This window comes from Indicator indicator, chromosome 6 (assembly GCF_027791375.1).
Source record: "Indicator indicator isolate 239-I01 chromosome 6, UM_Iind_1.1, whole genome shotgun sequence".
Classification (NCBI taxonomy): domain Eukaryota; kingdom Metazoa; phylum Chordata; class Aves; order Piciformes; family Indicatoridae; genus Indicator; species Indicator indicator.
Window position 1 is genome coordinate 2,245,475 of NC_072015.1, and position 25,577 is coordinate 2,271,051.

The following is a 25,577-nucleotide window of genomic DNA, read 5'->3' on the forward strand; positions in this document are numbered from 1 at the left end:
ATGTCAATGTACACATCTAATGTCAATAATCCACTGATGTCTTTAATAGTTCTGCAAATGTTGTCATGAAGCAACTATTTAGGCATATTGAAGCTTCCTGAGTCATCTTTTGGATGCAAACTGGAACACAGGATGCTCTACTTCAATGGGAGGAAAATCTTCTCTGCTGTAAGGGTCCCAGAAGCTGGAGCAGGCTGGTCAGATAGGTTGTGGTGTTTCCTCCTCTGGAGACTTTCAAACCCTGCCTGGAGTTGTTTCTGTGTGGCCTCCCTTAGGTGATCCTGCTTTGGCAGCAGGGCTGAATCTACAGAGGTCCTGTCCAACCCCCTACCATCCCCTGAAATGTAAGGATGTTAGAACTGGTTTGATGTATTGCACCTCAGAAATTCTGCTCCTTAGCAGACTTCAGGAAATTATGCAGGGCCCAGGAGGGATGACTGATGAAGAATAACAGAATTGTAACTCCCAGGAAGAAGAAAACAACCATTTAATACATGGTGGCTTGCAACCAGAGATGAAGTATAGCCTGTTCCCCATATCTGCAGGGAAAGACACAGGATCTAATGGGCTCAGAACTGCAGGGAAATTCAGAGTTGCCATTCAGAATGGACCCCACTTAGTGATAGCATCACACTGGAATGGGTTGTAAGAGGAGTTGTCCTCCATTGTAAGGGCTTTGGAAAAATGAACCAAACATCCATCTGCCAGGATGTGACAGCAATAATGGGAAGGAGTGACAGAAATAATGGTAAAACGTTCCCCTGGAGGAGGAAAGGACTAATTGAATCTTAGGGACTCTCTTAGCTGCTTTACAGCTGTCTAAATAAGTAATCATTACAAAGTGGAGCTACAAGGTTGTCCTAGAATGAAAAAAAAAATAAATATATATATAATGCATTTAGAGGGAAAATAAAAGGTAATGTGTATAATTGGTAAGGCATAGGAAAGTCTGATTTGAATTTCAATTAACATATTTCCCTTTTTTTTTTTCTTAACATATTTATTTCTAAGGACAAAATATTTTTCAGTGGTTGAAAAATGGATCTGCTGTCAGATAAGCAACTATGACTGAACTATTCTTTCTTTTCACCCTTCACCTTCTCACAACATTTAAGTTTCAATTACTCCAACACAAATAATTTTGCCCTTGAGGTAGGACAAAAAAAAAAAAAAGAAAACAAAAAAGTAGTAGAAAGCATAAACTTTTGAATCAAATAGAATAATTTCCACTTAAAGTCTGAGCTGTTCAAAAGAAAGTGGAAGTAGTACCTGTCAGATAAAAAGGGACTGAGCTTGAGCTAAACTTCTTAGAGAAGCAAACAGAATGGAATAGGTGAATTTACATATTACATCATAGAATCATAGATTGGTCTGGGTTGGAAGGGACCTCCAAAGGTCATCCAGTCCAGCCCCCTCTGCACTCAGCAGGGGAAACCTCAACCAGATGAGGTTGCCCACAGCCTTGTTGAGCCTCATCTTGAGTATCTCCAGGGATGGGGCACCAACCACCTCCATAAACAACCTGTTCCTGTGTTCCACCACCTTCACAGTAAAGAAATTTTTCCTAACACCCAATCTTAATCTGCTCTGTTCTAGTTTGAAGCCATTGCCCCTGGTCCTGTCCCTGCAGACCTCTGCAAACAGTCTCTCTGCAGCCTTCTTGTGGCCTCCTTCAGGTCCTGGCAGGCTGCTCTGAGGTCTCCTTGAAGCCTTCTCTTCTCCAGGATGCACACCCCCAGCTCCCTCAGCCTGTCCTCAGAGCAGAGCTGCTCCAACCCCCTGATCACTTTTGTGTCCTTCCTCTGGACCCTCTCCATCAGGTCCATGTCCTTCCTATATTGAGGGCTCCAGAGCTGGATGCAGTACTCCAGGTGAGGTCTCCCCAGAGGAGAGTAAAGTGGCAGAATCACCATGGAGAAGTCATTAACTCAGCAGAGGCTTTGATCTGATTTATAGGTTTCTAGCTTAGCTATTGACATTTTATGAAGTTTTGTTGAAAGCATCTGACATATTAAGTCAGAAAGTGCAGAAATTTAATTCCTGACAAGTTTTGCCTTTTTTAATTAGCTTTGAGGAATGGATTTTAGCAGCATGTGTTACTCCTCAGCTTTGCAGCCTGCTGATATAGCTCTTCTCTGGATATTAAAGATTGTGTTGCTACATGAGATTGGGGAAAAAAAAAAACAAATAAACAAACAAACAAAATCAAAGAAACAAACTAAAAAGCAAACACAAAGACAACAACAAAAAAACCCAAACCACAATAACAACCAAAACCCATAACCAAACAGTAACACAAACAAAAAAAAGCCACCCACAAACCAAAATAGCAACAACAAAAAAAAACCCAAACAATAACAGAAACAAAAAACCACATCCACAAAACAAAATAGTAACAAAAATATAATCCAACAATAACAGAAACAAAAAACCTCCACCCACAAACCAAAATAGTAACAAAAATATAATGAAACAATAACAGAAACAAAAAACCTCCACCCATAAACCAAAATAATAACAAAAAGCATAACCAAATAATAACAGAAACAAAAAACCCACCCACAAACCAAAATAGCAACAACAAGCTTAACCAAACAATAACAGAAACAAAAAAACACATCCACAAACCAAAATAGCAACAAAAAACATAACCAAGAAATAACAGAAACAAAAAAACACATCCACAAACCAAAATAGCAACAAAAAGCTTAACCAAACAATAATAGAAACAAAAAACCCCACATCCACAAACCAAAATAGCAACAAAAATATAACCAAACAATAACAGAAACAAAAAAAACCTCCACCCACAAACCAAAATAGCAACAAAAAGCATAACCAAACAATAACAGAAACAAAAAAACCTCCACCCACAAACCAAAATAGCAACAAAAAGCATAACCAAATAATAACAGAAGCAAAAAAAGCCACCCAGAAACCTAAATAGCAACAAAAAAACATAACCAAACAATAACAGAAACAAAAAACCCACCCACAAACCAAAATAGCAACAAAAATATAGCCAAACAATAACAGAAATTAAAAAATAATTAAAAAACAAAGGAAAAAATAAACAGAAAGCAAAAGTAACAGCAACAAAAACACCCCAAAAACCCCAAAGAAAATAAAAAACAACAAAAGAAAGATAAATAAATTGTTAGGTGTTTATGTATTCTTCTCAGAAGTACTATATGGACATAAAAAATGGCAGGTTTTATCCTAATTTGAAGCACATCAAGAGAAAACACATTTATTTTACACTCTGCTATTGTGTATTTAGTGAAAATGATCAAACAAGAATTCTAAGCTTTATTAAGCAACATCTGTGGGAGATACAGGAATCAGACTCTGAGCCTGTCTGGCCTAAAGGCCAAGCTGTCAGCTCACAGAATTCAACTGAGATAGCATCTCTTTAACAGAAAATCTTTATGTTTGTGCACAATAATTGTGTTCATTGACTTCTTTTCCACACTTTAATGCAGCTGGAAGTACAGGCAGAGTCCAACATGATGGCATTCAACAAGTCCAAGTGCCGGGTGCTGCACTTTGGCCACAACATCCTGGGGTCAGAGTGGCTGGAGAGCAGCCAAGCAGAGAGGGACCTGAGGGTGCTGGGTGACAGCAGCTGAACAGGAGCCAGCAGTGTGCCCAGGTGGCCAAGAAGGCCAATGGCATCCTGGCCTGCATCAGGAATAGTGTGGCCAGCAGGAGCAGGGAAGTCATCCTGCCCTGTGCTCAGCACTGGTCAGACCACACCTTGAGTGCTGTGTCCAGGTCTGGGCTCCTCAGGTTAAGGTGAGAGACTTGAACATGTCCAGAGAAGTGCAATGAGGCTGGGGAGGGGTCTGGAGCACAGCCCTGTGAGGAGAGGCTGAGGGAGCTGGGGGTGTTCAGCCTGGAGAAGAGGAGGCTCAGGGCAGACCTCATTGCTGTCTACAACTACCTGAAGGGAGGTTGTAGCCAGGTGGGGGTTGGGCTCTTCTCCCAGGCAACCAGCACCAGAACAAGAGGACACAATCTCAAGCTGTGCCAGGGGAGGTTGAGGCTGGAGGTGAGGAGAAAGTTCTTCCCAGAAAGAGTAATTGGCCATTGGGATGTGCTGCCCAGGGAGGTGGTGGAGTCCCTGTCCTTGAAGGTGTTCAACAAAAGCTTGGATGTGTCATTTGGAGCCAGGGTTTAGTTGTCAGGAGGTGTTAGGGATTAGGTAATAGGTTGGACTTGATGACCTCTGAGGTCTTTTCCAACGTGGGTGATTCTGTGACTCTGTATCTTGTAAAGGAATGGCTTTTGCCTTGAAAGTTTGCCTGTTATAGGGAAGTATGCTGACTACTGAAAGGTGGGTCACAGTGCAGTCTTTGTAAGAACCTGCATAATTTACAGCCCATACTGCTTCAGACCTATGGTCTGAGTCAAAGTCTCACAGAAGAAATTGCATGCATGCTGTTAAAAACGTAAAGCCAAAGTCCATGGACTGTGTTGAGGAATCTGACTTAAAAATAAAAAAAAAAAAAAGGCAAGGCTTCAGGGGCATCTTTCTGATTAATTCTTCGAAGAATGTCTCATTTCTAAAGTTTAGGAGCTGTTGCCTTGTTGGAAAGAACCTCTGGAGACTGAATCCAACCTCCTTGCCAAAGCAGGATCCACTAGGACAAGTCACACAGGAACACATCCAGATGGGTCTTGAAAGTCTCCAGAGAAGGAGACTCCACCACCTCTCTGGGCAGCCTGCTCCAGGGCTCCAGCACCCCTACAGTGAAGAGGTTTTTTCCTTCTGTTGAGATGGAACTGTCTGGGTTCCAGTTTGTATCCTTTGTCCTGTCTTAGGACACCACTGTCAGGAGACTGGTCCCTCCTTCCTCACACCATCCTTTCAGGTATTTATAAACATGAATAAGATCTCTCAGTCTTCTCTCCAGGCTAACCAGCCCCAGGTTTCTCACCCATTCCCCATCAGAGAGATATTTCAGTCCCTTCATCATCCTTGTAGGAATGAAAGTAGATGAAAAGGAATGAACAGAGCAGGAGTTTTCTTAGGTCAAATGGCATCCAACTTTCCCCCTTTAGCTTTGTTGATTCTTTGCTGTGTGGATTCATTTACATTTTCATTTTGAGACTGTGAGTGTATAAAAGCATTCCAGCTCATCAAGATGAAAAGTAATGTTTTGATCAAAGTCTGGTAAGCAAGGGGAAAAATATGAAAGAGGTGTAAATGATTGCCTTTAATCAATCATTTAATATGTGGTGCTGGCATACAATTTAATTCCCTTACAAAAAATACAGGAAGGAATTGTTTGAAACTTCCCTTTTTGTAATTATTAGCAAGCAGCTCTGTTGCCATTTTTGTACAAAAGTTTAGCAAATAAAAAATTTGCAAGCCCAGTGGTCAAATATTTGCAGGCTGTTGCCTGTTTCTAGCTTTTGTTTCAGACATGCTGGTCATTGTGATAGCACTTTTCAGTTATTTTAATGGAGATTGAGTCACAGAATCACAGAATTAACCAGGTTGGAAAAGACCTTCAAGATCATCAAGTCCAGCCTATCACCCAACACCACCTAACTAAACCATGGCACTAAGTGCCTCATCCAGTCACAGAATCACCCAGGTTGGAAAAGACTTCAGAGATCATCAAGTCCAACCTATTACCTAATCCCTAACACCTCCTGACAACTAAACCCTGGCTCCAAGTGCCACAACCAAGCTTTTGTTGAACACCTCCAGGGATGGTGACTCCACCACCTCCCTGGGCAGCACTTTCCAGTGGCCAATTACTCTTTCTGGGAAGAACTTTCTCCTCACCTCCAGCCTAAACTTCCTCTGGTGCAGCTTGAGACTCTGTCCTCTTGTTCCTGGGAGCAGAGCCCAACCCCCACCTGGCTACAGCCTCCCTTCAGGCAGTTGTAGATGCCAGTAAGGTCTCCCCTGAGCCTCCTCTTCTCCAGGCTAAGCACCCCCAGCTCCCTCAGCCTCTCCTCATAGGGCTGTGCTCCAGACCCCTCAATGTCCTCTAGTGTGAGGTGTCCCTGCCCATGGCAGGGGGGTTGGAACTACATGATCTTTGTGGTCCCTTCCAACCCTGACTGATTCTATGATTCTATGTTTCTATGATTCTATGATTCTATGTTTCTATGATTCTATGATGCTATGATTCTATGTTTCTATGGTTTCTATGTTTCTATGATTCTATGATGCTATGATTCCATGTTTTTATGATGTCATGGTTTGAGGCTGGGTGCCTTTAAGAAACCATAGAGAAGTCTTCCAAGAGGTGAGATGGTGCAGGAGCTGGACCTGAAAGTGTAATTTTTTGTTATTTCATTCCCAGAATGCCTTCATCTGGCCTTTACAGGGGGACAGCACAAGCTGCCTCTGCCCCTTCCCCTCTCCCTGCTCCCTTCCTCTTTGGTGTGGGGGAGGGTTTTGGCCTTGAACAGCTTGCTAGCAGCCTGGGCAAAGCTGAATTTCCAGCTGTGTCATTTCAGGCCTGGTGTGGAGGGGTAGTAACAAGGAGGTGTGGGACAGGAGGGCATTTGAGACCTGGATTTTCTGGTCTGGTTTTGTGGAGGCTGGGGAAAGCTTTAGCTTAGTGGCCTTCTGGGTTAAACCCAGACCATGGATTTTGTGTACTTTAAATGCTTTGTACTGTAGCTTGTGAATAACACTTCCATTTAAACTTCCAATAATGTTCTCTCTATCTATCCAGTCCTGTGTGGAGTTTAACTACTTTGAGAAGAATTAGGGAGCCTGTCTTGCTCCTTAAACTGAGACAGTGAAGCTACCCTACTCTTGCCATATTTCTCATTGAGATGCCTTCTATATGCCCAAAAGGTTTGGGAAAATGCTCACAAGCAGCTGTAAACGAAGCAGACCTTGACAGGAGTGGCTTTTGATTTCTTTTTTTCCAAAGCAACTATAATTTGTCAAGTGGAAAACTGTTCAGTAGCATGAAAATAGAAAAACTCTGCCTGGTCATTAAAAAAAAAGCTTTAAAATTTCTACTCAGAACAAATATTCTGAATGGGATGAGAATAAAAAAAAAAAAATCCTCTGTATTACAGAATCAGAGAGTTGTTAGGGTTGGAATGGACCTTAAGGATCATCTAATTCTAACCCTCCCTGCTAGGGGCAGGGACACTTTCCACTAGATCAGGTTGCCCTTAACTGCAATGTTCATAAAGTCACAGTACACTAGAAGCTGGAAGGGACATCCAGAGATCATCCACTCCAACCCTCCTGCAAAAGCAGCATCACTTAGGGTAGACTGCACAGGAATGCATCCAGGTGGGGTTGGAAAGGCTCCAGAGAAGGAGACTCCACACCCCCCTGGGCAGCCTGCTCCAGGGCTCTGTCACCCTCACACCAAAGAAGTTTCTCCTCATGAGGTGAAATCTTCTATGCCATTGCTAACACATTGCTATTGCTGTAACACTGGAGAAGTGACTCAGTTTTAACCAGAGTGGAGGTTTTCCTTGATAACAAAACATGCTAATAGGTACTGGAGTGAGAATAAAAACCTCTCAGTGTGCACTGCTTTAATTACAGCCTTAGTGTATAAAGTCTCGGTGCACTGTTAGACATATTTTAAGATGTGGCATTTAAAGTAAGTTGTTTTTTTTTTTTTTGTTTAATCCAAGCAAGGTTTTGTTCATGATATAGCTGCCATCCTTCTTAAGCATTGGGCTATGCATGAGATCATGCATAAAATGTGTTGTGTTTCTTTCTTGGTTTTTTTTGTTTGTTTGTTTGTTTGTTTTTTATAGCTTCCTACATCATGATCAGAAATGTTCAGGAGCTGAAGGTGAACTGAAAGAGGAAACATTGGTAATTCAGAGAGGCCCAAATTCTTCCACTTATTATCATGAATTAATTAGGATATGGAAGGGTATGTGAGAAAAATTGAGCTAAGATTTATTTATGTATAAGTTAAAACATTTGAATCTCACCTGGTCTAGCATGGGTGGATTCAGATTGGATGTTAGGAAGAAATTCTTCCCCATGAGGGTGGTGAGAGACTGGCAGAGGTTGCCCAGGGAGGTGGTGGAAGCCTCATCCCTGGAGGTTTTTGCAGCCAGGCTGGAGGTGGCTGTGAGCAACCTGCTGTGGTGTGAGGTGTCCCTGCCCATGGCAGGGGGTTGGAACTGGCTGAGCCTTGAGCTCCCTTCCAGCCCTAACAATTCTGTGATGCTATGACAGTGTTGGAAAGGACTCTGTAGGCACAGGCAAGGCCCCAGCACATTGCCTGGTTTTATGTCTCTTAGGAATTGCCCTGTTAACACACTTTCTCCAAACACTTTGCTAATTTATCTGGATTCTGCACTGGTTCAGTGGTGAATTCCAAAACACTCCATGTGAACACTGTGCTAGGGGCTTGCCCATACTCTCCCTCATACTTTGCCACTTATAACTGTCCTGTCTTGGGGTAGATCTCTGGGTTGTATTCCTGGGATAAATATATATATATATATATATGTATGTATATCCCAGAATCACACAAACATTCAGGTTGGAAAAGAGCCTCAGCATCACCAAGTCCAACCCACTACCCTACTCGACAAGTCTCACCCCTAAAACAAAGCCCTAAGCACCACATCCAAACCATCTTGAAACACAGCCAAAATTCCACCACCTCTCTGGGCAGCACATTCCAATTCTACTCTTGCTGGGATTTTTTTTTTCCTACTCTCCAATCTAAACCTACCCAGTCATAGCTTGAGACCATTCCCTCTTGTTCTATCACTAATTACCTGTGAGAAGAGACCAGCACCAACCTCTCCATAACCTCCTTTCAGGTAGTTGTACAGAGTGATGAGGTCTCCTGTCAGCCTCCTCTTTTCCATCTCAAGGTTCCTTCCAACCACTACCACTCTGTGATTCTCTGACCTGCTTCTTTCTATTCCTTAGTAGAGACAGAATTCCAGGCTTTCTCTCTCTCTCTCTCTCTTTCTCTATCTATCTATCTCTCTATCATCTCTATCTCTATCTATCTCTATCTCTCTATCTCTATCTCTATCTCTATCTCTATCTCTATCTCTATCTCTATCTCTATCTCTATCTCTATCTCTATCTCTATCTCTATCTCTATCTCTATCTCTATCTCATCTCTATCTCTATCTCTATCTCTATCTATCTATCTCTCTATCTCTTTATCTCTCTCTCTCTCTCTCTCTCTCTCTCTCTTTCTCTATCTATCATCTATCTCTCTATCTATCTATTTATCTACCTATCACCCTAAACAAGACCTGGGGAACACCCAGAAGATTTAGCAACATCTTGACTTTGACATCCCACGGATATTCAGCATTGTCAGAAGCTTCCCTCCCTGGAGGTGTTCAAGGCCAGGTTGGATGAGGCCATGAGCAATCTGGTCTAGTGGAGGGTATCCCTGCCATTGGGGTTGGAACTAGATCTTTGAAGCCCCTTCCAGGCCAAACCATTCTTCTCCTATCTTGCCCCCAGATTGAGTGAGATTACTGATATATGACAATGCTGCATACAAATACCAGCTTAACCTTGTGACCTGTGCTCTGATCACACCATAAGCTGACCACATCCAGCAGAGTGACATGATAGTGCTGATCCATTTCCCTGAGGTGATAAACATCCCCACAGGCAGTCCGTAAGGATTTATGTACCATCATGCAGATAAGTGGAGCACCACTGTGAAAGTGCATGATTTAACTGAAAGCATGCATGTAAGACAGTTTTTAACACACTTGGGGTGGAGTTTTCATGATCTCAACCCTTCCTGCCCCATATTGGCCACCAAAAAAAATAAAGGAAAAAAAGAAGAAAAATACTTAAGTGGAGTCTTTTATTTCTACAGGAAGTAAACACTCCTGCTCATAGGTTTGATGTACACACAATTTAATGGAGAAGGTTTCACAGAAGTAACCAGGTTGGAAAACACCTTTGAGATCATCAAGTCCAACCTATCACCCACCACCATCTAATCAACTAACCCATGGCACCAAGTGCCTCAGCCAGGCTTTTTTTAAATACTTCCAGGGATGGTGACTCCACCACCTCCCTAGGCAGCCCATTCCAATGGTTGGTTCTGGAAGTATTTTCTGATTAAATAAAGCCAGGTAGCAGATGAAAATGATCTTGAAGGGCTTTAGAAGTGGAGGCAGATGAAATAAGGCCACGTGTCTTCTTGCTGAGCCTCCTGGTATAAATCAGTTCAATGTGAGTGAGGAGAGAAAAATACATTAAGTGTGTGAGCAGCTAAATTAATCAGAGATAATAGAAATGCCTTCCTCATTGTTCATTCCCAGCTTGTCTGAAGAAGACATGTTCAATTACTACACACCAGAAGAGCCATGCACAAGAGGAAGCCTTATTTGGTACATTTCTTTTTACGCAGCTCTGTCATTAACACCACTCCAAATCAAGGCTTTTGTTTCCCCTTACTGCTTCCTTTTCTTACTCCTTTACCTGAATTTAATATCCTGGGGGTTTGCATTTTCTTCTTTCCTTGGAAAGGAAAAGCTCCACTCCTATGAAGACAGACTAAGAGAGTTGGGGTTGTGCAATCCAGAGAGGAGAAGGCTCTGAGGAAACCTTATTGTTGCCTTCCGGTATCTGAAGGGGGCTACAAGAAAGCTGGGGAGGGACTTTTAGGATGTCAGATAGGGAGAGGAGCAGGGGGAGTGGAACAAAACTAGAAGTGGGGAGATTCAGATTGGAAGTTAAGAAGCAGAGGTTGCCCAGGGAGGTGGTGGAAGCCTCATCCCTGGAGGTTTTTACAGCCAGGCTGGAGGTGGCTGTGAGCAACCTGCTGTGGTGTGAGGTGTCCCTGCCCATGGCAGGGGGGTTGGAGCTGGCTGAGCCTTGAGGTCCCTTCCAATTCTAACAATTCTATGATTCTATGATATATGTACCTATATATGTACCTGCATTGCAGCTGACAGAAATAAAGCTCCTTTTTTTTTTTTTTTTTGTTTAAATGAGAATATTTCAGCTTCATTTGAGATTTGGTGATTGCTATGGCAAAAGAAAAGAACTTTTTGGTCCTTTGACAGTTGCAAAGAGCAGAAGGTTTGTCTTCTAGGGTTTCAGATTCCAAGCACTGATTTTGCCATTGCCCTGATGTCCTCCTTAATTCTGTCAATTTTGAGCTACTGGTTAGGGAGCTGTGGCAAACTATGGAACTGATGGTGTGAGTGGGGGAAAAATGACTTTTAGGGAGCTGGGGTTTGATAATTACATCTAGTGAATAGATTTCTTGAAGTTTTAACTTCTCCAGCACCTGCTAGAGACTTTCCAAGGAGTCTGGGCAGTGCCTGACAGCCAGGGCTTGTCACACTGCCCCAGACAGGATCACAGATCACAGGATTTTAGGGGTTGGAAAAGATCTCTGAATATCATCGAGTCCAAACCTCCCTGCCAGAGCAGGACCAGAGAATCCAGCACAGGTCACAAAGGAACACATCCAGACAGTGCTGCAAAGTCCCCAGAGAAGGAGACTCCACAACCTCTCTGGGCAGCCTGTTCCAGGGCTCTGGGACCCTCCCAGTGAAGAAGTTCCTCCTCATGTTGAGGTGGGACCTCCTGTGCTGTAGTTTCCATCCATTGCCCCTTGTCCTATCCCAGGGTGTAACTGAGCAGAGACTGTCCCCTTCCTCTTGACCCCCAGCCCTCAGATATTTAGAAACATTTATTAAATCCCCTCTCAGCCTTCTCCTCTCCAGACTAACCACCCCCAGGACTCAGCCTCTCCTCACCAGGCAGTGCTCCAGGCCCTTCAGCATCCTGGTATCCCACCCTTGGACTCTCTCCAGCATATCCCTGTCCCTCTTGAACTGGGGAACCCAGAACTGGATGCAATATTCCAGGTGGGGTCTCACTAGGGCAGAGTAGAGAGGGAGGAGAACCTCCATCTGCTGGCCACACTCTTCTTCATGCATCCCAGGGCAACCAGGGCAGCTCCAGTGCCAGGCATTGAGTCCCTCCCTGTGGATGGCAACAAAGCCCAAGTGCAGATCAGTGGCTAGGAGCCCAGGCAGTCTGGGCCAGTGCTCAGATTGAGCCCTGTGGCAGAGCCTTGGCTAGGAGCAGCTGCTGGAGCTGGAAGTTGGCCCTGGTGGCCACATTACCAGGGCACTGCTGGAGGGAGCATCTCCCCAGTGCCAGCAGGGAAGTGGGTTGATGGAAGCCATTTGTACTGCTGCCTTTGTTTCTCTAGATATGATTCACACCACCCTTGCTCATGTATGCATACCTGGGTGTGCAGCTGGATATAGTAAGATGAATTTCATGCTGCATGACAGTCACTGTGATTGCTGCCAGAATGATTTTGTGCAGGGCTGAAGCAGCTTCTTCCTTAAGGAGTCAATCTTCAGACCAAGGTTGAAGTTCTGGAGGAGTGAGACATGGAAGATAGCTTCTCAAAACTGGGATACAGATTGCTAGACAAGAAATCCATTTTGTGGTTATTTTTAGTTGAATCCTGAGTCTGCATTGGAATTCTGTGGAAATGTGTCCTCAATTTGCTGTGTAGGATTTTTTTCATGTTTTTCTCTTTTCCCCCACCCCCAATTTCTGTGCAATGAAACTGCATTGCAGTTCTGCAGACCACACTCAAAAACATTTGAAATATGCTTTTATTTCTTTTTAATCTCTTCAAAAACACCTGTCATGCTTATTCTGAGATGACTTTTTCAAGATCCTAGAAAAAAAAAAATCCTTTTTTTTTTTTTTTCACCCCCACAAGATCAATATTTGATATTGGGAGAGACTTATCAGTGCCATGGTCAAGTCAGTGTGGTGGTGTTAGGCTGCACTTGATGGTCTCAGAGGTCTATCCCAGCCTCAATAATTCTCTGATTATTCACTCCTATACACATTCCTAAACTGCCTGTTGATTCTCATCTTTTGTTTCTTGAGTTGTTCTTCAGTGACTTCACCTTTCTGTGCATAAAGACTAGGAGGGGAAAAAAAAAATCCAATTAATTATAGAGGAATTGCATAAGCTTGCTGTCTCTGTCTCAGCCTTCAGATGCCAGGATTGTTTGTGTGGGAAGTAAAACCTTTTTGTGTTTTTGGCCTCTCTCCCAGGATACACCACTTGACAGTTAACAGTGTATGGGAGTTTGTGAAGAGAATACCTTGCCTTCAGTTATGACTCCAGGCAGGAGATGAAGCAACTGCCTAAAATATATTCTGGTTTGCAAACGCTGATTTAAAATCACAGGGTTGGAAGGGACCTGGAGGACCATCTAGTTCCAACTCCCCTGCTACTTTCAACCCCACTTTCCAATTTAACTAAAAAGATTTTCTTTTTATTTTTTTATTTACTTGTTTAAATAATAAATGCTGTGGGTGGGCAGGCTCAGAAAGTGGCAGTGAATGGAGTTAAATCCAGCTGGCAGCCTGTCACAGGTGGTGTCCTCCAGGCCTCCAGTTCTCTTTCATATCTTTATCAATTATCTGGATGAGGGAATTGAGAGCACCTTCAGTAAAGTTGTCCAGGGAGGTGGTGGAAGCCTCATCCCTGGAAGTTTTTAAGGCCAGGCTGGATGGGGCTCTGAGCAACCTGATGTAGTGTGAGATGTCCCTGCCCATGGCAGGGGGTTGGAACTGGATAATCCTTGAGGTCCCTTCCAACCCTGACAATTCTGTGACACCAAGCTGGGAGGGAGTGTTGATCTGCTGGAGACTAGGAAGGCTCTTCAGTGGGACTTGGATTCTTGTCATCAACAGATGACAAAGCTGAAAGAGCTGGGGGTTGTTCAGCCTAGAGAAGAGAAAGCTCAGGGAAGACCTAATAGTAGCTTTTCAGTACTGAATGGGACTACAAGAAGGATGGAGAGAGACTGTTTGCAAAGGCCTGCAGGGACAGGACCAGGGACAATGGCTTCAAACTAGAGCAGAGCAGATTGAGATTGGATGTGAGGAACAAGTTCTGCACCATGAGGGTGGTGGAAGAGTGGACAAGTTGCCCATGGAGGTTGTTGAGGTCCCATCCCTGGAGATATTCAAAGTGAAACTCTGGGCAACCTGATCTAGTTGGGGATGTCCCTGCTGAGTGCTGAGGGGTTTGGACTGGATGAGCTTTGGAGGTCCCTTCCAACTCAGCATTCTATGATTTTTTCTTTTTTTTTATGGAGGTGGAGTCACCATCCCTGGAGGTGTTCAAAATAAGCTTGGCTGTGGCACTTGGAGCCATGGTTTAGTTGTCAGGAGGTGTTAGGGATTAGGTGATAGGTTGGACTTGATGATCTCTGAGCTCTTTTCCAACCTGGTTGATTCTGTGATCCTGTGATCCTCATTTTTAGCAGCATTTCATCCTCATTTTTAGCAGCATTTCATCCTCATTTCAGCAGCATTTCATCCTCATTTTTAGCAGGATTTCCCCGCACTATAAAGCTCTGTCAGTCAGTTATGAGGGGAAACTATTAGGATGCCAAATGGAAGATTATCTTGTCGTGATTATAATCTCTGCAAGCAGCACCAGGAAAGGAAACCTTACAGGCCAAATGATTCCTTTCAAGGACACTCCAGCATCCTTTAAAAAGGAAAATTAAACAAACCACCAACCAACAACAACAAAAAAAAAAATAAAAAGCATTTGAAAGATAATTTTAGATCTAGGTCATAACTGATCTAAGTTTTCCATTAAAAACAAACAAACAAAAAAACAAACAACAAAACACCACCACCCTGAAATCTTATGTTACATAACACAACATTCTACAAGCTTTATAGAAACAACCCAATTGTTTGCAACAGCAAGGGAGGAAAGGAAGTCTGTTGTTGTTTGGGGCTTTTTCTTTTTTTTTTTTTTTTAAGCTAATGCATTTTGTTTATTGTAATCTGAAAGCATTTACAAGGGAGCACTTTTGCCTTTTAGGAAATTTATTCTAGATTTGGTGGGATTGCAAAAAAAAGAAAAAGCTTTGTGCTGTTTACAGATATTTAGCTTTGGATGGTGATTGCTGCCCCTTCTCTAATGTATTCTGAGGACACAAGGTTCCAGTGCTGGAATGTAAGTGGTTGGGAAATGAAAAGCAGTGCAATGGTTGGTTTTTTTTTTTTTTTTTTTCCAGTCTGCACCCCTCCAAAAAAAAAAAAAAATCATAGAATTGTTAGGGTTGGAAGGGACCTCCAGGATCATCTGCAGGTGGTGTTGGGTGGTAGGTTGCACTTCATGATCTCTGAGGTCTTTTCCAACCTGTCTGATTCTGTGGTTCTGTGATTCTGATTCAGTTGAAAATTAAATATGACATCATACATGAGCATATTATGTAGGCAGCAAATCACCTCCCCTTTCCCCCATATATTAATGAGTTAATTGCTTGTGGAATGGGAGTCTGTTGACTGTGCAGAGGGTTGCAATCACTGAACAGCACAAATTAGTTGAAATTGTGGTCAGGCAATGGAACAGGTTGTTAAGGGAGGTGGTGGAGTCTCTGTCCCTGGAGGTGTTCAAGAAATATGTGGGCATGACACTTTGGGGCATGACTTAATGGCCATGGTGGTGTTGGTTGATGGTGGACTCAATGATCTTAGGGGTCTTTTCCAACCAAAACAATTCCATGATTCTAAGTAAGGATTCAAACTCAAGGGAAAAAAAAGCTTTTAATTCTGCTTCATTCCCTTCACCCAACTGCAGTAACTAATTGAATCATAGAATCAGTCAGGGTTGGAAGGGACCACAAGGATCATCTAGTTCCAACTCCCCTGCCATGGGCAGGGACACCTCACACTACATTGGCTGTGAATTTGACTATGTTTGCAATAATGGTTAACAGCTAAAGCTCCACATCCATCCTGAAGAAGGTATCCTACAAACTATGCTGTGAGAAGGGGCAAAATGTTCTGCCTAGACTCATTTAGAAGGAGTTAGGTTAATTAATTATATTTCCCAGGGGGGTTGTGGAGTCTTCCTCTCTCAAAACCTGCCTGGATGTGTTCCTGTGGGATCTGCTCTAAGTGATCCTGCTCTGGCAGGGGGGTTGGACTGGATGAGCTTTGGAAGTCCCTCCAAACCTCTAACATTCTGTGATTCTTTCCTAGAGACTAGAAAGCTGTACAGAGAAGCCTGGCTAAGCATGTGCTTAACTAATGGCACTTGGTGCCATGGTTTAGTAGTCATGAGGTCTTAGGTGACAGGTTGGACTTTGATAATCCTTGAGGTCTTTTCCAACCTTATTGATTCTATGATGAATCATAGAATCATAGACTTGTTAGGGTTGGAAGGGACCTCAAGGTTCAGCCAGTTCTAACCCCCCTGCCATGGGCAGGGACACCTCACACTACATCAGGTTGCAAATAAATACTCTATCAATAGATTACAAATGAGTTTGTAAAAGAGAAATACAGTGAAGCCTGAGCAGTTCAGCAAGATGCAAGGGGAAAAAAAAAATTCCTAACCAAGGAAGGTGCAGCTGGACTTTTTTTATCTTCGCCTATTGGCTTTATAAGTCAGTAAGATTAATGGATTAAATATTCTTCATTGTTGCCAGTGACACAAATATATAAATCCTTCCCCCTTCCCTCTCCTGCCCATTAGAACATTCTGGATTATATTGTTTTGGGGGCTATTAACATCCATTATTGTTGAACGTGTTGCTTAACTATGCATATCCATTGATCTTCAATGTAAGGATGGAAACAAGCACATTTTGCTCTGTCATACCTTCACTCTCATTTACTGTGCCATTAACAAAGAGCCAAAGCCATGCCAGAAATTCGAGGATTTGAAGTAATGCAAAGACAAAAGTCTTGCCAAAATAATTAATTTAGCCCTGAGGGAGGTTGCAGGACTGTTTTGGGGTTAAAATAAAAAAATAAATAAATAAACAAACAAACAAACAAATAAATAAATGTGTGGGTTCTGTGCCTTTGGTTCCGTGCCTTGGATTTTGTGGTTTGGGTTCTGTGCCTTGGGTTTTGCAAATTGGGTTCTGTGGCTTGGATTCTGTTCCTTGGGTTCTGTGTCTTGGGTTCTGTGCCTTGGAGTTTGTGCCTTGGGTTCTGCAAATTGGGTTCTGTGCCTCGGGTTCTGTGCCTTGGGTTCTGTGTCTTGGATCTTGTGTCTTGGGTTCTGTGCCTTGGATTCTGTGCCTTGGGTTCTGTGTCTTGGATTCTGTGATTTGTGTTCTGAGCCTTGGGTTCTGTGCCTTGGATTCTGAGCCTTGGGTTCTGTGCCTTGGATTCTGAGCCTTGGGTTCTGTGTCTTGGATCTTGTGTCTTGGGTTCTGTGTCTTGGATTCTGTGCTTTGGGTTCTGTGTCTTGGATTCTGTGATTTGTGTTCTGAGCCTTGGGTTCTGTGCCTTGGATTCTGAGCCTTGGGTTCTGTGCCTTGGATTCTGAGCCTTGGGTTCTGTGTCTTGGATCTTGTGTCTTGGGTTCTGTGTCTTGGATTCTGTGCCTTGGGTTCTGTGTCTTGGATTCTGTGATTTGTGTTCTGAGCCTTGGGTTCTGTGCCTTGGATTCTGAGCCTTGGGTTCTGTGATTTGTGTTCTGTGCCTTGGATTCTGAGCCTTGGGTTCTGAGCCTTGGGTTCTGTGCCTTGAGTTCTGTGCCTTGGATTCTGTGCCTTGGGTTCTGTGGTTTGGATTCTGAGCCTTGGGTTCTGAGCCTTGGGTTCTGTGCCTTGAGTTCTGTGCCTTGGATTCTGTGTCTTGGGTTCTGTGTCTTGGATTCTGTGTCTTGGGTTCTCTGTCTTGGATTCTGTGATTTGTGTTCTGTGGTTTGGATTTTGTGCTTTGGGTTCTGTGCCTTGAGTTCTGTGGCTTGGATTCTGTGATTTGTGTTCTGTGGTTTGGATTTTGTGCTTTGGGTTCTGTGCCTTGGGTTCTGTGCCTAGGATTCTGAGCCTGGGGTTCTGTGGTTCTGCCTTATGGAAATAAGTAGCTTCCTTGATATCAATGCTGCATTTATGAGCAATTTTTGCTACTCAAGATGATATTAATCACAGCAAGTATGGGTCTAGTGCATAAGTGAAAAGGAGATGGGATTGCTGTGAGGCATTCTGGCCAGAGGCATATTAATCAGTTATGAAGATCTATGCATTTGCATATATTTGGAGTGCCTGAGATGATCTATGAGCTAAGCTGATGAAAATATTTCTCGCTTGTCTTGAAATCCTGATCTATGCAATGTCTTTAGCAGTATTCTATAGAAAAGGAGCCTCAGACAAAAAGTAAAAGGCAAGAAACTGAAGGACAAATAAAAAGAGTGAGATTGTTGTACATTTAAAATGTCACCATATGGTCCTGCAAAGTCCTCTTTTAATTCCCATGACTTTTAGTTAAAAGTTTGAGCTAAAAAATACTCAAAAGAAGAAGAATACTTTTGTCCTGATTTTGAGCCATGAGCTGCTCCAGACCAAGGGACAGAAAAGATATCAAAGTATCAGCCCCCTCCCCCCAAAAGTGAAAAATTGAGAGAAAAAAAAGAAAAATAATTTTAAATTCTAAGTGCATATTCAGTGAATTTTCTGTGAATCTATTTGTTGCAGTGTGGAGAGTTGGAATCCCCCTCCCACATTAACAAAATATAAAATATATATATATAAAAAAAACCTGAAAAAACCCAAACTTAATAAAAATTAGAATGATCATTTTAAACTCTTAACTCCATTTATTTGCCTGTGATTTTTTTTTTTTTTTTGGGGGGGGGGGGGGCGGGGATATATTGTTATCCAAATATCAAAAATAAAAGACCCAACAAACTTTTAAAGAAGATTAGAATGATAATTTGAAGCTCTTAACTCCATTTATTTGCTTGTGATTTTTTTTTTGTGAATATATTGGCATCCAAATACCAAAAAAAAGGAAAAAAATAACAGACAAACCCAAACTTTGAAAAAAAATTGAAATGATAATTTTATACTCTAATTAAATGTATTTGCCTGTGAATTTTTTTGTGTGTGAATATATTGTTATCCAAATATTAAAAAAAAACCCACAAAAAAACCAAAACCAAAACCCCAAAACCTTAAAGAAAATGGAAATGATAATTTTAATCTCTAAGTCCATTTATTTATTTATTTGCCTGTGATTTTTTTGTGAATATATTGTAATTATCCAAATATAAAAATAAAACAAACCCCAAAACAAAACCTAAACTGTTATCCAAATACCAAAAAAAAACCAAAAACTGAAACCCAAGCTTTTAAAGAAAATGGAAATGATAATTTTAAACTCTAATTAAATGTATTTGCCTGTGATTTTTTTTTTGTAAATATGTTATCCAAATATCAAAAAATAAATTAAAAACAAATGGTAAAGAAAATTGAAATGATGATTTTAATCTCTAACTATTTATTTGCCTGTGAATTTTCTGTGAATATATTGCTATTATCCAAATATCAACAAAAAAACCCAAAATAAACTTTTAAAGAAAATTTAAAGGATGATTTTAAACGCTAATTAAATGTATTTGCCTGTGAATTTTTTCTGTGAATATATTATCCAAATATATTAAAAAAAACTGTTAAGGAAAATTGAAATGACAATTTTAATCTCTTAACTCCATTTATTTGCCTGTGAATGTTTTTGTGAATATATTTCTATTATCCAAATGTAAAAACTACCAAAACAAAACAAAATAAACTTTTAAAGAAAATTGACAGAGTAATTTTAAACTCTAATTAAATTTATTTGCCTGTGAATTTTTGTTGTGAATGTGTTATCCAAATATCAAAAAATGAAACAAAAACAAAAAATAAAATTAAAACTGTTAAAGAAATTTGAAATGATAATTTTAATCTCTTAACTCCATTTATTTGCCTGTGAATTTTCTGTGAGCATATTGTTATCCAAATATTAAAACAAAACAAAACAAACAAACAAAAAAAAAAAAACACAAAAAAACCCCAAACTTTTATAGAAAATGAAATGGTAATTTTAAACTCTAATTAAATTTATTTGCCTGTGATTTTTTTTCTGTGAATATGTTATCCAAATATAAAAAAAAAAACAAACCCAAACAAAATACCAACCAACCAAATAAACAAAAAAAACCAAAACCCAAACTGGTAAAGAAAACTGAAATGATAATTTTAATCTCTAACTGCATGTATTTGCCTGGGAATTTTTTGGTGACTATATTTCTTTTATGCAAATATTAAAAAAAAACCAAACCAAAACAAAACTAAGCCTAATATTAAATATATAAAACCATATTTTTCTTATTTATAAATAATACATATCAAACCCCAAACCTAAAGCAAACTCTTAAAGAGAATCAGAATGATAACTTTAAACTCTTCACTCCATTTCTTTGCCTGTGAATATTCTCTGGTGCTCGAAGGTGTCCAGAGCAGGGCCACCAGGATGAGCAGAGGGCTGGAGCTGCTCTGCTGTGAGGACACACTGAGAGAGTTGGGGTTGTGCAGTGTGGAGAGGAGAAGGCTCCCAGGAGAGCTTCTTATGGCCTTCCAGAATCTGAAGGGGGCTCCAAGAAAGCTGGGGAGGGACTTTTTAGGATATCAGGGAGTGATAGAACCAGAGTGGATGGAGCAAAAGTAGAAGTGGGTAGATTCAGAATGGGTGTTAGGAAGAAATTCTTCCCCATGAGGGTGGTGAGAGACTCGAACAGGTTGAGGTGGTGGAAGCCTCATCCCTGGAGGTTTTTGCAGCCAGGCTGGAGGTGGCTGTGAGCAACCTGCCATAGTGTGAGGTGTCTCTGCCCATGGCAGGGGGCTTGGAACTGGCTGAGCCTTGAGGTCCCTTCCAACCCTGAGAATTCTATGATTCTATACTATGAAGAATTTTGCATCAGACAGAAGAAAATTAAGGAGATGAGGAAGGAAAGATGTGTCGCTAATCCAATGCTGCATCCACTGCTTATATCAAAACCTGTGGACACTTAATTCTGGATTTTCTTAAAGCTTCTTTTGGAAATTAAACTCAACAATGATAACAGCAAGGTCTGAGTAGTTTTTATCACAACACAGAATTTTGTAAGGATCTGAATTTGGGTCGCAACAACCCCAAGCAATGCTCCAGGCCTGGGGCAGTGTGGCTGGAAAGCTGCTGGCAGCAAGGGAGCTGGGGGTGCTGATGGCCAAGCAGCTGAAGAGGAGCCAGCAGTGTGCCCAGGGGGCCAAGAAAGCCAAAGGCATCCTGGCTGGGATCAGCAATGCTGTGTCCAGCAGGAGCAGGGAGGGGATTGTCCCCTGGCACTCAGCTCTGCTCAGGCCACACCTGCAGTGCTGTGTCCAGCTTTGGGCATCTCAATGCCAGAGAGATGTGGAGGTGCTGGAGCCAGGGAAGAGGAGGGCAAGGAAGGTGGGAAGGGCCTGGAGAAGAAATGTGCTGGAGAGAGACTGAAGGAGCTGGGGATGGTTAGTGTGAAGCAGAGGAGGCTGAGGGGAGACCTCCTGGCTGTCTCCAGCTCCCTGGAAGGAGGTTGTGGAGAGCTTGGTGCTGGTCTCTTCTCACAGGTCATTAGTGACAGAACAAGAGGGAATGGCCTCAAGCTGCAATTGGGTAGGTTTACACTGGACAGTAGGAACAATTTTTTTCCTAGCAAGAGTGGTGAGGGATTGGAATGTTCTGCCCAGGGAGGTGGTGGAGTCCCCAAGCCTGGCTGTGTTGGCAGGTGGTTTGGCTGTGGTGCTTGGGGCTATGGTTTAAGGATGAGTCTTGTAGAGTAGGGTTGTGGGTTGGACTTGGTGATCCTGAGGGTCTTTTCCATCCTGATGTTTCTGTGTGATTCTGTGAACTACAGTTCAGTCTTGGAACTTGGGTACCAGCCTCTCTACATGATTTTTCTCAATTTTTAGGATGTATCTTCGTGTTTTGTCTTGGTTTGTTTTTTTGTGGTATGCATTTTGTGCAGTATTCTATCATTTCAAGAGCTTCAAACAACAGCAATAAGACAAAAAAAAAGAAGTCATAGACTTTAATTTCTCTGTGTTAGCCTCAGGCAATAGTAAAAATCTAAATGCATCCCTCCACATTTACAAGAGGAAGCTACACATAAGGTGATATTATGCTACTACTACCTTCCTCACAAGTGTAAGTTAGGAGGATCAACGAGAGAATTGTTCAGCTTGAGGGTGATGTAGTGATGAGACCACAGTGTACTGGAAAGACAAATCAAATGGTCAGATCCTAATGCAATTAACTTCAACTTCTAGGTGGGAATTAGGCAGGATCTGACACAGTCAGCATGTTAAAGAGGCCCCCAGAACAGAAATAATTTTCAGAATGCATAGAATCAGGGAACAGAACTCATTAGGTTGGACTGACCCTTGAAGGTCATCTTGACCAATCCCCCTACAGTGAGCAGGACATCATTAACTGCAACAGGTTGCTCAGGGCCCCATCAAATTTGACCTTGAATGTCTCCAGGGATGAGGCCTCCACCACAAAGTGCTGTTATTTTTTTCCCCCAATCTCTGCTCTTTCTGCAAGGAAATTTCTCCTCCTGCCAAATTGGTATCTTCTTGCTGTCTACCTTCACTGCTTGCAGATAGTATCTCTGTGTTTGACTGAAGCTCATTAATCACAGAATTGTCAGGGTTGGAAGGGACCTCAAAGATCAGCCAGTTCCAAGCCCCCTGCCATGGGCAGGGACACCTCACACCACAGCAGGTTGCTCACAGCCACATCCAACCTGGCTGCAAAAACCTCCAGGGATGAGGCAATCCCAAGCACTGATATAGGCTGGGTAGCGATTGGCTTGAGAGCAGCCTTGAAGAAAAGGACTTGGGGGTACTGGTGGATGAGAATCTTAACATGAGCCAGCAGCTGACACTAGCAGCCCAGAGAGCAAACCAGATCTTGGGTTGCATGAAGAGGAATGTGGCCAGCAGGTTGAGGAAGGGGATTCTCTGCCTCTACTCCACTATGATGAGAGCCCACCTGGAGTACTGTGTCCAGTTCTGGAGCCTCTGTTACAAGAAGGATCTGGAGGTGCTGAAAAGTGTCCAGAGAAGGGCCATGAGGATGAGCAGAGGGTGGAGCTGCTCTGCTGTGAAGACAGATTGAGGGAGTTGCAGTTGTTCAGTCTAGAGAGGAGAAGGTTCAGGGGAGACCTTCTTGTGGCCTTCCAGGATCTGAAGGGGACCTGCAAGAAAGCTGGGGAGGGACTTTTTAGGGTCTCAGGTAGTAATGGGACCAGGGGAAGTTGAACAAAACCAGAAGCAGGTAGATTCAGATTGGATGTCAGGAAGAAGTTCTTCACTCTAAGGGTGGTGAGACAGCACCAGTTATGCCTATCACTAATTGGCAACCTCAGCTATTCTTTGTTAAATTCATAGGAAATTCTTACACAGATTGTTAGAAATCAGTCTTAGAGAGTTTTCTCTGAAAACTAAAAGTATTTTCTTCACACAATTTGGTTGCTTTAATAAGGGAGAAAACAACCTTTAAGCCCAGGGTGTTGTGACATAGTACATGTGAAACCTAAGACAATCTATGGTTTATCCCAGAATCACTGAAACATTCAGGTTGGAAAAGACCCTCAGGATCACCAAGTCCAACCCAGAACCCTACTCTACAAGACTCATCCTTAAACCATAGCCCCAAACACCATACCCAAAGCACCTTGAAACACAGCCAGGGTTGGTGACTCCACCACCTCCCTGGGCAGCACGTTCCAACGCCTGACCACTCTTGATGGGAAAAAAATTGTTCCTAATGTCCAGTCTAAACCTACCCAAATGCAGCTTGAGGCCCTTCCCTCTTGCCCTGTCACTAATTACCTGTGAGAATTACCTGTGATTTAGGTGTGTGTCTTTAAAATCCCAGGCACTGGGCATCGTGTGCTGTTTGCTCCGAGATATAATCTGCACAGTCAAGGTATTTTCAGTCAGAAGAGCTCTGACTTTGTCAGTGATGAAAACTTTCAAGGTGCAAAACCCCCCAATACCTCATCCTTTACATCAAATAAAGTAAACAGATGATTTATGGCTGGTTATGTGACCTGTCTTGCTGATAATGGAATATTCAAATATCATAGCCTTCCCCATCTGTTCAGGGAACAGCTGTGACTTGGTGCTTGGCATCTGATCTTTGCAACAATTAAATTCTCCTCTTTACATAAGTAACATAGGTGATGATATGGTAGAGGCCAATAAGCTTTTCAAGTGGGTCAGATCAACTGACTGACACAGATGCACTTGAAGCCTGCTCCCAGAACAAGGTAAAGAGCTGAATTCTTCCTGGTCTTGAAGAACTTTTAGGTGCAGAAGGGAACACTGGCATCTGGGGTTTCAAAGATTCAAATCAGCATTCATCAGATGATGAAAATCTCCTCAGTAACATTGACTGCCTTTCAAAAGTGCCTATAACAACCTTGGAAATCACAGAACCACACAGAAACATTCAGGTTGGAAAAGAGCCCCAGGATCACCAAGTCCAACCCACAACACTACAAGGCTCACCCCTAAACCATATCCTCAAGCACCACATCCAAACCACCTTTAAACACATCCAGGGTTGGTGACTCCACCACCTCCCTGGGCAGCACATTCCAATCCCTGACCACTCTGGCTGGGAAAAATGTTTTCCTAATGCCCCTTGGCAAACTGGTTGGAATCTGTGAAATTTCAGCCCTTCCTCTCTCCATTCTGATGTTTGTTAAATTTTCTTCCTTTAATCATTGGCACATATTTCACAGGAGTTTTCAAAATGTTCCAAAGTGAAATCATAGAATCTCAGAATAGGTTGAGGTGGAAGGGACCATGGGCAGAGAAGTGAAATCATAGAATCTCAGAATAGGTTGAGGTGGAAGGGACCATGGGCAGAGAAGTGAAATCATAGAATCTTAGAATAGGTTGAGGTGGAAGGGACCATGGGCAGAGAAGTGAAATCATAGAATCTTAGAATAGGTTGAGGTGGAAGGGACCATGGGCAGAGAAGTGAAATCATAGAATCTTAGAATAGGATGAGGTGGAAGGGACCATGGGCAGAGAAGTGAAATCATAGAATCTCAGAATAGGTTGAGGTGGAAGGGACCATGGGCAGAGAAGTGAAATCACAGAATCTTAGAATAGGGTGAGGTGGAAGGGACCATGAGCAGAGAAGTGAAACCATAGAATCTTAGAATAGGTTGAGGTGGAAGGGACCATGGGCAGAGAAGTGAAATCATAGAATCTTAGAATAGGTTGAGGTGGAAGGGACCATGGGCAGGGACACCTCCCACTGGACCAGTTTGCTCAAAGCTTCATCCAGCCTGGTCTTAAACTCTTCCCAGGGATAAAGCATCCACAGCTTCTCTGGGTGACCCATTCCACCCTCATAGTAAAGAACTTCTTCCTAGTGTCTAACCTAAATCTATCCTGCTCTAGTTCAAAACTATTGCTTCTTGTCCTATTATCACAAGCCCTTGTAAAAAGTTCCTCCCCAGCTTTCCTGTAGCCCTCTTCAGGTGCTGGAAAGCCACTGTAAGGCCTCCCCAGAGCCTTCCCTTCTCCAGGCTGAACAGACTCAAATCCCTCAACCTGTCCTCATAGGAGAGGGACTCCAGCCCTCTGATCACCTTTGCGGCCCTCCTCTGGACCCTCTCCAATAGCTCCATGTCCTTCTTCTGCTGAGGACTTCAGAGCTGGACACAGTACTCCAGGTGGGGTCTCACCAGAGAAGAGCAGAGGGGCAGCATCACCTTCTTGGACCT